Below are 9,191 nucleotides of genomic sequence, written 5' to 3'. Positions count from 1 at the left end.
CAGGCCCAACCCTGCTTGGCTTCCGAGATCAGACGAGATCGGGCTGGTCTTTTTTTTTATCTTTTATTATCAAAAACATCTTAAAACAAGTATTTACATATATTTACATGAATGTACAGACATACATGACACACAAGGGCAAGGGAATGGGATACACAAGGGCAAGGGGAGACGAGACAAAAAATTACAGAAAATCAAACACACAATCATTCTCGAAACATTCTTCAGTGATGGGGGGGTGATGCCGGGGTCAGAAGAGGATGTCCAGGTTTCCAGAGGGTGTGAGGTGGATCAGGGTGTTGTGGGGGACGAGGTGGGTGATGAACCGGTGCTCTGCTGCCATGTGGAGGTGTCGGAGGTGTGCGGCCAAGAGTCCTTTGAAGATGGGCCAGGGTGCTGCTGTTTTATTGTCACGGAGATGGATGTTCCTGTTGAGATATAATGTGTACCGGGCTATGGAGAGGGTTAGTCGGGCGAGATGGGTGTTGGCTCCAGAGCGACTCTGTCCGGGACCAAAGAGGAGGAGCCAGGGCTCCTGGTCGTCCCCTCCTAGGGCCGCCGGCGGTGGGAGCCTCCAGGACAGCCTCCGAGCGAGGAGGTCCTGCAGTCGGGACCAGAACGGGCGGACGGCCGGGCAGGTGTACAGCATGTGCTCCAGGGTCTCGGGGGGTCCGTGGCACACGGGGCAGTCCGCAGCGTAGCTGTCGGGAAGAAATGCGTGCAGTGCTGCGGATGTAAAGACGATCCTGTGTCTAAATCTGAAGTCAAAATGACCTACGTTATGTGGGGTGTACCAATTAAAGATGTTGGCCCAGATGGTTGCGATGGTGCGTGCGGGGAATGTTAATGACCATTTGTGTTCCGAGGCGGGACGCCCGAGCACTCCCGGCAACAACAACTGATACAGGATGCGGGTGGGTAGGTCTGTGAAAATCCTAAACCTCCCCGTGCTAACAAATACATTAAAATTCAACTTACCTGTCGTGCTCCCCATTTGGCCCAAAGTGCTTCCCCAATGCCTGACCAGATTCCTGTTAAAAATACTTACCATACCACTAATATACTTTCTCCTAAACACTTTACCTGCTAACCTAAAACACTTCCCTATGTAATCTACACTAAAATTACCTTTCACGTCAAATACCTTACCTACATATTCCAGCCCAGCCTCCTCCATCGCCCCACTGATCATGCACTCGCGCTTCCCGGGGGGAGCGGAGAGCAAGTCAGGGTTATGACGGAGGGGCATGTGCGCGAGACCCTCACCGCTGTCTGGAACCGCCACAGTCAGGGGCCTGAAAGTCCTCCACGCCTCCAAGAGTTCCCTCTCGAAGGGGGGGAGGCCCTCCAGGACCGAAACAGGGGGCAACAAACACAAATTATAAACACCAAACTTACCTAGACTATTAACAAACTCACCTATATAATCCTTCCATGGAGCATCTACCTCAACGTCTAGAAATTTCCGAATTGTTTTCAGCCTGAAGGCCTTCTTCCTTAACTCTAAATCTGCTAACTTTAAACCTCCCTGATCGTACTCACCTATCATAACCTTATGTGCAATAAAGCCCCTCTCACGATTCCACAAAAAGTGGTTTATCACTAACCTTAATTTGTTAGCATAGACCCCCGGCAGGCCGTACACGGAGAGTGCATGGTTCAACATGGACATGCACAAAGAATTTACAACTAAGACTTTACCTTTTAATGTCAGATTACGACGTCTCCAAAAATTCAAGCGCGCTGTAATTTTCTCGCACAAAGGCGACCAAAGTGCAGTACGACACGCCTCCTCGTCTCTGCCCAGGGGGACGCCGAGGACCTTGTAGGAGTCCCCCGCCTCCCGGAGCTGGACAGGGAGAGGAACAGGCGTGACGCTGCCGCAAAATTTAACCGTGGTTTTATCGAAATTGATTTTGGCCCCTGAAGCGAGGCCGTAAACATTGAGCACGTGGAGAGAGGCGTTCAGGCTCTCCACGTCTCGGAGGATCAGATTCGTGTCATCTGCGTACTGAAAAATTTTGACTTCCCTACCCGCAGGCGTGGTCAGTCCCCTCACCGCCGCGTCCGCCCTCAACATGGCCGCCAAAGGCTCAGCGGCGATGCTGTAGAGGAGCGACGAGAGGGGACAGCCCTGCCTGACTGATCTTTTTAAGGGGAAAGAGTCAGTTAGAAACCCGTTGACTTTGACCTTACTGACCGCAAAGGAATAGATGAGCTGTAGCCAATTAACAAACCGTTCGCCGAAACCTAACTTACCTAATACAGTCCAGAGGAACGAATGCTCAACTCTGTCGAACGCCTTGTTAAAGTCTACACTAACGTGAATACCACCGGTCGCGTGCATCTGCCGAAGGAGATATCTCAGAGACAAAACTGTGTCTGAGATGTCCCTCCCGGGGACGCTGTAGGCCTGCGAGGGGTGTATGACGGATCCAATCACACGCTTTAACCTACCTGCTAATACCTTTGCTAAAATTTTATAGTCTACGTTCAAAAGGCTAATGGGCCTGTAGTTGGCGAGGCTGCTCCTGTCGCCCTTCTTAAAAAGCAGAGTGACGACACTCATCGCAAAACCATCGCCAACTCTACTCTCACTCTCAAAATCCTGATATAATAGGAGTAGGATCGGAGCTAACCTGGAAGCGAAACGCTTGAAAAACTCACAGGTTAGTCCGTCCTCTCCGGGGCTTTTCCCTGTATTTAAACTCTTGACTGCAGCCTCTATCTCCATGAGAGACAGAGGCGCGTCGCACAGCTCCCTATCCTCCCTGCTCAGTGTGCGCTCCAGAGCACCTACAGCCTGGTCTAAAGCCTGCTCTGCCACTCCGTCTGAACTAAAAAGCCTACTATAGAAATCCTGCGCTGTCTCTAAAACCTCACTTACCTCGGAAACAATCTTACCTGTCTTATCTATCAACTTATCTATGTGCATCTTTCCCTGTGTAACCTTCTCACAGCCGAAGAAGAACGCTGTCGAGCGTTCTCCTTCGACTGTGTGTCTGGCTTTTGCCCTCAAAATTGCACCCTGACACCTACTTACCTCCAGCTGCTCCAGCTCAGCGCGCACCACCAGGTACTCTGGATCCACAGGGCCAGTGGTGGAAGCTGCGCCCTGGTCCAGGACCTGCAGGCGCTGGCGGAGAGCGGTCTCCCTCCTGGTCGACAGCCACGCCTTGTGTTTGCTGTAATTGACACAGAGCTTTTTAATGCGTGTTTTTGCCGTCGGCCACCAATCGACCACGCTGTCGATCAGCTCCAGCTCCATGTCAAATACATCAAACAAAAAGTCCATTTTCCTACAAAAAGTTTCATCACCGAGGATGGAGCTGTTTAGGACCCACAGTCCTCCATTCCTCGGTGATGAAACTAACCCAAAATAAATATCTAAAGTGGAGTGATCACTCAAGCCTGACCACTTGTAGGAAGCACCACTGACTCTCTGTGCCAGGTCTGAGGAGGCAAAACAGAGGTCAATGCGGGACTGCTTCAGGACGCCCTGGACGACCTGCCGCCTGGAGAAATCCTTCAGGAAGGGGTGGACGAACCGCCACACCTCCGTCAGGTTCCTGCTGGCGGCTTCTTCCAACAGGGCTGTCCTGGCAGTGCTGTTTTTAAAAGAGTTGTTAATGCCGATGTCTGTCTTGCAAAGTGTTGTATTAAAGTCACCGATTATGATTGTATTGTCGTTCGCAAAGCGAAATATTTTTTTGAAGAATTGCCTCCTCAGACCATCATCGTTCGGGGCGTAGATGTTAATTAGTCTGAACTTCACTGTGTCCGTGAAGTCCAGGACCAGGAAGGAGCCCTCTGGGTCGGCGTGTACCAGGGTGGGTTGGCCTAAGACACCAGGCCTCACCACCGTGGCCACACCGCGCGAGCACGCCGTGCCCAGGGCCCAAAATACAGAGCCTACTCCCATGCTCCGCACTTGTTGCGCGTGGCTGACATCCCAGTGCGTTTCTTGGATGCAGAGCACGTCCCACTTGGAAAAGTGTAACGCGCTCTGCATCCGCACTGGGCTCCGCAGGCCGCCTGCGTTCCAAGAGGACAAGGAGAACGCCATTAAGAGGAGACCTTGGAGGATGTAACCCATCTTTTATTTAGACTTCTTTTTGGCGCCCGTCGCATCCGACTGCCACACTCTTTTTCTGACTTCACGGGTGGAGAAATCCATGAAGTCATCATTAAAAACAGTCTCGAGCTCACCTCGTGGGGCAGAGCTGCGTGTGGAGGATGGTGGGTTGATGGAGCTTTCTGCTGGCGCTTTTGAAGTGGTTGGAACGGAGGAGGCAGAGCCGCTCTCAGCAGCAGCGCCCTCTCCGTCTCCTGCCACCTGCTTCCTGCGTCTTGCCCCTTTCTTATCCTTCTTCTCCACCTGTCCCCTCTTACCACCGTCCGACTGGAGCTTGGGATCATCACCCAGCCCTGTGGTGATGTCCCCCCCTTTGGAGGTAAGATGCGGGGCCTGTCCCGCACCCATCCTCCTCCCGGGTTCAGCCTCTTCCTCCACGGGCTTAGGAGTTGGACCCTCACGAGTCCCCTCCCTCTGGTCAGGAGGAGCAGTTTGTCCTGCTCCCACCTTCCCAGACGCCAGCGCTGAGCCGAGCACCATCTCCAGTGCGACGGACGCCTCCTCGTCTGAGGAGTCAGAGGAGCAAGAGGAGCCAGACACCTCTGGCTCCCCTGACTCCTCCACAGCCTCCTCCTCCAAAAACTCCTCTACTTCGGAGAGAGCAGTTGCGGGCACGTTCTGGGCCACGTCACTGCTCTCTCCTCCAATGGCGTCCTCCCTGTCCTCCCCTCTGTCCTCCCCTCTGTCCTCCTCTCTGTCACCCGCACCACACGGACATAAGTGGCGGAACATGCGGCACTCTCTGCACTTCGGGGCCCGCTGCGCGACGCACTCGCGCGCGTAATGCCCCTGGCTCCCGCAGTTGCGGCACAGAAAGTCAGGGCACTCCCTCAGAATATGGCCAGGCTGGAGACACCCCCTACACACCCGCACCTGCCTGTCGTGTATTACCCTGAAGTACTCGGGGCCCCCCGCGGTGTCAAACCTGACAGAATACGGTAAGGACTGCACCGTGTCCGTGAACCTTACCCGTACAAACCTGGTGCCGTCCGCCACGTTCGTCCCCGGCCACATTCTCCTCCTCACCTCGGAGACCGCAGAGACCCCCCAGGCGTAGAGCTTGGCCAGGATCTCCTCGTCCTCGATATAAGCCGGCAGCCCCATGAAGGACACGACCAGCTCATCCACCGAGATGTCACGGGCGTGAACCCTGACTCCTCCAATGCAGTACCCGTCCAGGAGCCGCTCCTTCGCTTTAGTGGTACTGACGGTTACTTCATATTTGTCCTTCGAGATGAGTCTGCACGCTACTATGGAGCCGCACACCTCCTGAGTCGATTTCAAAAAAGCTAGTGGCGTGATTTGTGCTCCCTCCGTCAACTCCAACACCACAGTGAGTTCTTTCATAAATTTCATTCTTCTTTCTTCGTTCTTTCTATTATTTACAGATTCTTTCAAACTTTGTCTTGCCTTTGTCGTGTCCATTCCAGTGTCCGATGCCGTGTTGTCCGTCCTTTGAGCCATGCTCACAAAAAACAAAAAATCCACCTCCCAGTAAGTTTACTGGGAGGGGAACAAACAAAAGAACTGAAAAAAGTAAATGAAAATGACCAAAATAACGATTAAAAACTCAAAAAAAACTCCCAAACCTCCAGCTCCAGACCATGCAGCACAAAACAAATTGCACGCACCTGCACTGATTGCCTTAAAGTATAGACTTCCCTGCCCTCCGGCGAGGGGAAGCCCCCGTTTCAAGACTGCTGCTGCTCCCTTTTTTCCCATGCAGGACGAGACTTAGACTGCAATTGTTCCTTGAACATGGAGGAATAGTCTTATACTGCCGAGGCTGTCGCTATTCCCTTTCCCCATGGAGGACCAGTATTGCGCTGTTGCTTTTCCTTTCTCATGGAAGAACAGTCTGACACAGCCCAGTTCTCACCTGGAGTTACCAGTTCTCGCCATATACAACCAGGGAGGACCAGTTTTACGTGCTGCTGTTCCTTGCATCATGGAGGGATAGTCTTAGACTGCCAGACCGTCGCTGCTGTTCCCTTTGTTCCCATGGAGTACCAGTCTTAGACCGCTACTGTTCCTGATCATGGAGGAATAGTCTTAGACTGCCGAGGCTGTTGCTATTCCCTTTGTTCCCATGGAGGACCAGTATTTGTGCTGTTGCTGTTCCTGATCATGGAGGAACAGTCTTAGGCTGCCGAGGCTGTTGCTATCCCCTTTGTTCCCATGGAAAGGACAAGTCTTAGGCTCTACTGTTCCTGTGTGTAATGGGGGTAGTTTTGCTCACAGCACCTGGTATTTCAAGGAGGTCTCCCATCCAAATACTAACCAGGCCCAGCCCTGCTTAGCTTCCGAGATCAGACGAGATCGGGCTGGTCCAGGGTGGTATGGCCGTGAGCGAAATGTTCCAGGTCAAAACGGCCTTTTTTATATCAAACACTGTCTTTTCGTGAAGAGTACCTTCACGCCACTTGCTCGGTCAAAATTGGGATATCTCAATGAAAAACTTCTTCTTTTTTTTTTTTTTTTTTTTGACAGGTGAAAAAGTGTGAAAATGCTCACAGCACCTGGTATTCCCAGGCGGTCTCCCATCCAAGTACTAAACAGGCCCAACCCTGCTTGGCTTCCGAGATCAGACGAGATCGGGCGGGTCCAGGGTGGTATGGCCGTGAGCGAAATGTTCCAGGTCAAAACTCGTATAAATGGCTTTTTTTGCATCAAACACTGTCTTTTCATGAAGAGTACCTTCACTCCACTTGCTCGGTCAAAATTGGGATATCTCAATGAAAAACTTCTTCTTTTTTTTTCTTTTTTTTTTTGACAGGTGAAAAAGTGTGAAAAAGCTCACAGCACCTGGTATTCCCAGGCGGTCTCCCATCCAAGCACTAAACAGGCCCAACCCTGCTTGGCTTCCGAGATCAGACGAGATCGGGCGGGTCCAGGGTGGTATGGCCGTGAGCGAAATGTTCCAGGTCAAAACTCGTATAAATGGCTTTTTTTGCATCAAACACTGTCTTTTCGTGAAGAGTACCTTCACGCCACTTGCTCGGTCAAAATTGGGATATCTCAATGAAAAACTTCTTTTTTTTTTTTTTTTTTGACAGGTGAAAAAGTGTGAAAAAGCTCACAGCACCTGGTATTCCCAGGCGGTCTCCCATCCAAGTACTAAACAGGCCCAACCCTGCTTGGCTTCCGAGATCAGACGAGATCGGGCGGGTCCAGGGTGGTATGGCCGTGAGCGAAATGTTCCAGGTCAAAACTCGTATAAATGGCTTTTTTTGCATCAAACACTGTCTTTTCGTGAAGAGTACCTTCACGCCACTTGCTCGGTCAAAATTGGGATATCTCAATGAAAAACTTCTTTTTTTTTTTTTTTTGACAGGTGAAAAAGTGTGAAAATGCTCACAGCACCTGGTATTCCCAGGCGGGCTCCCATCCAAGTACTAACCAGGCCCAACCCTGCTTGGCTTCCGAGATAAGACGAGATCGGGCTGGTGCAGGGTGGTATGGCCGTGAGCGAAATGTTCCAGGTCAAAACTCGTATAAATGGCTTTTTTTGCATCAAACACTGTCTTTTCCTGAAGAGTACCTTCACGCCACTTGCTCGGTCAAAATTGGGATATCTCAATGAAAAACTTCTTTTATTTTTTTTTTTTTTTTTTTGACAGGTGAAAAAGTGTGAAAATGCTCACAGCACCTGGTATTCCCAGGCGGTCTCCCATCCAAGTACTAACCAGGCCCAACCCTGCTTGGCTTCCGAGATCAGACGAGATCGGGCTGGTCCAGGGTGGTATGGCCGTGAGCGAAATGTTCCAGGTCAAAACTCGTATAAATGGCTTTTTTTGCATCAAACACTGTCTTTTCGTGAAGAGTACCTTCACGCCACTTGCTCGGTCAAAATTGGGATATCTCGATGAAAAACTTCTTTTTTTTTTTTTTTTTTTGACAGGTGAAAAAGTGTGAAAATGCTCACAGCACCTGGTATTCCCAGGTATTCCCAGGCGGTCTCCCATCCAAGCACTAACCAGGCCCAACCCTGCTTGGCTTCCGAGATCAGACGAGATCGGGCTGGTCTTTTTTTTTTTTATCTTTTATTATCAAAAACATCTTAAAACAAGTATTTACATATATTTACATGAATGTACAGACATACATGACACACAAGGGCAAGGGAATGGGATACACAAGGGCAGGGGGAGACGAGACAAAAAATTACAGAAAATCAAACACACAATCATTCTCCAAACATTCTTCAGTGATGGGGGGTGATGCCGTGGTTGGGGGGGGTGATGCCGGGGTCAGAAGAGGATGTCCAGGTTTCCAGAGGGTGTGAGGTGGATCAGGGTGTTGTGGGGGACGAGGTGGGTGATGAACCGGTGCTCTGCTGCCATGTGGAGGTGTCGGAGGTGTGCGGCCAAGAGTCCTTTGAAGATGGGCCAGGGTGCTGCTGTTTTATTGTCACGGAGATGGATGTTCCTGTTGAGATATAATGTGTACCGGGCTATGGAGAGGGTTAGTCGGGCGAGATGGGTGTTGGCTCCAGAGCGACTCTGTCCGGGACCAAAGAGGAGGAGCCAGGGCTCCTGGTCGTCCCCTCCTAGGGCCGCCGGCGGTGGGAGCCTCCAGGACAGCCTCCGAGCGAGGAGGTCCTGCAGTCGGGACCAGAACGGGCGGACGGCCGGGCAGGTGTACAGCATGTGCTCCAGGGTCTCGGGGGGTCCGTGGCACACGGGGCAGTCCGCAGCGTAGCTGTCGGGAAGAAATGCGTGCAGTGCTGCGGATGTAAAGACGATCCTGTGTCTAAATCTGAAGTCAAAATGACCTACGTTATGTGGGGTGTACCAATTAAAGATGTTGGCCCAGATGGTTGCGATGGTGCGTGCGGGGAATGTTAATGACCATTTGTGTTCCGAGGCGGGACGCCCGAGCACTCCCGGCAACAACAACTGATACAGGATGCGGGTGGGTAGGTCTGTGAAAATCCTAAACCTCCCCGTGCTAACAAATACATTAAAATTCAACTTACCTGTCGTGCTCCCCATTTGGCCCAAAGTGCTTCCCCAATGCCTGACCAGATTCCTGTTAAAAATACTTACCATACCAC

At 51.4% G+C, this 9,191-nt stretch overlaps 5 non-coding genes and 1 pseudogene across 5 annotated transcripts; all 6 read right to left on the bottom strand.

Moving 5' to 3' along the window:
- Positions 1-6,367: 6,367 nt before the first annotated feature.
- On the bottom strand, positions 6,368-6,486 carry LOC140357389 (5S ribosomal RNA). The gene has a single exon (XR_011926552.1). It is a non-coding gene; the product is annotated as a 5S ribosomal RNA (ribosomal RNA).
- Positions 6,487-6,642: 156 nt separating this feature from the next.
- Positions 6,643-6,761, bottom strand: LOC140357139 (5S ribosomal RNA). Its single transcript, XR_011926313.1, has one exon. It is a non-coding gene; the product is annotated as a 5S ribosomal RNA (ribosomal RNA).
- Positions 6,762-6,928: 167 nt separating this feature from the next.
- Positions 6,929-7,047, bottom strand: LOC140357387 (5S ribosomal RNA). Its single transcript, XR_011926550.1, has one exon. It is a non-coding gene; the product is annotated as a 5S ribosomal RNA (ribosomal RNA).
- A 161-nt stretch (positions 7,048-7,208) lies between these two features.
- LOC140357269 (5S ribosomal RNA) lies at positions 7,209-7,327 on the bottom strand. Its single transcript, XR_011926438.1, has one exon. It is a non-coding gene; the product is annotated as a 5S ribosomal RNA (ribosomal RNA).
- Positions 7,328-7,486: 159 nt separating this feature from the next.
- LOC140357466 (5S ribosomal RNA) lies at positions 7,487-7,605 on the bottom strand (annotated as a pseudogene).
- Positions 7,606-7,772: 167 nt separating this feature from the next.
- Positions 7,773-7,891, bottom strand: LOC140357174 (5S ribosomal RNA). Its single transcript, XR_011926346.1, has one exon. It is a non-coding gene; the product is annotated as a 5S ribosomal RNA (ribosomal RNA).
- Between the last annotated feature and the right edge of the window lie 1,300 nt (positions 7,892-9,191).

This window comes from Eucyclogobius newberryi, unplaced genomic scaffold (genome assembly GCF_026437365.1).
Source record: "Eucyclogobius newberryi isolate DKJ021-1_F unplaced genomic scaffold, fEucNew1.0.hap1 SCAF_128, whole genome shotgun sequence".
NCBI lineage: Eukaryota > Metazoa > Chordata > Actinopteri > Gobiiformes > Gobiidae > Eucyclogobius > Eucyclogobius newberryi.
This window is presented reverse-complemented; position numbering and strand designations above follow the sequence as displayed.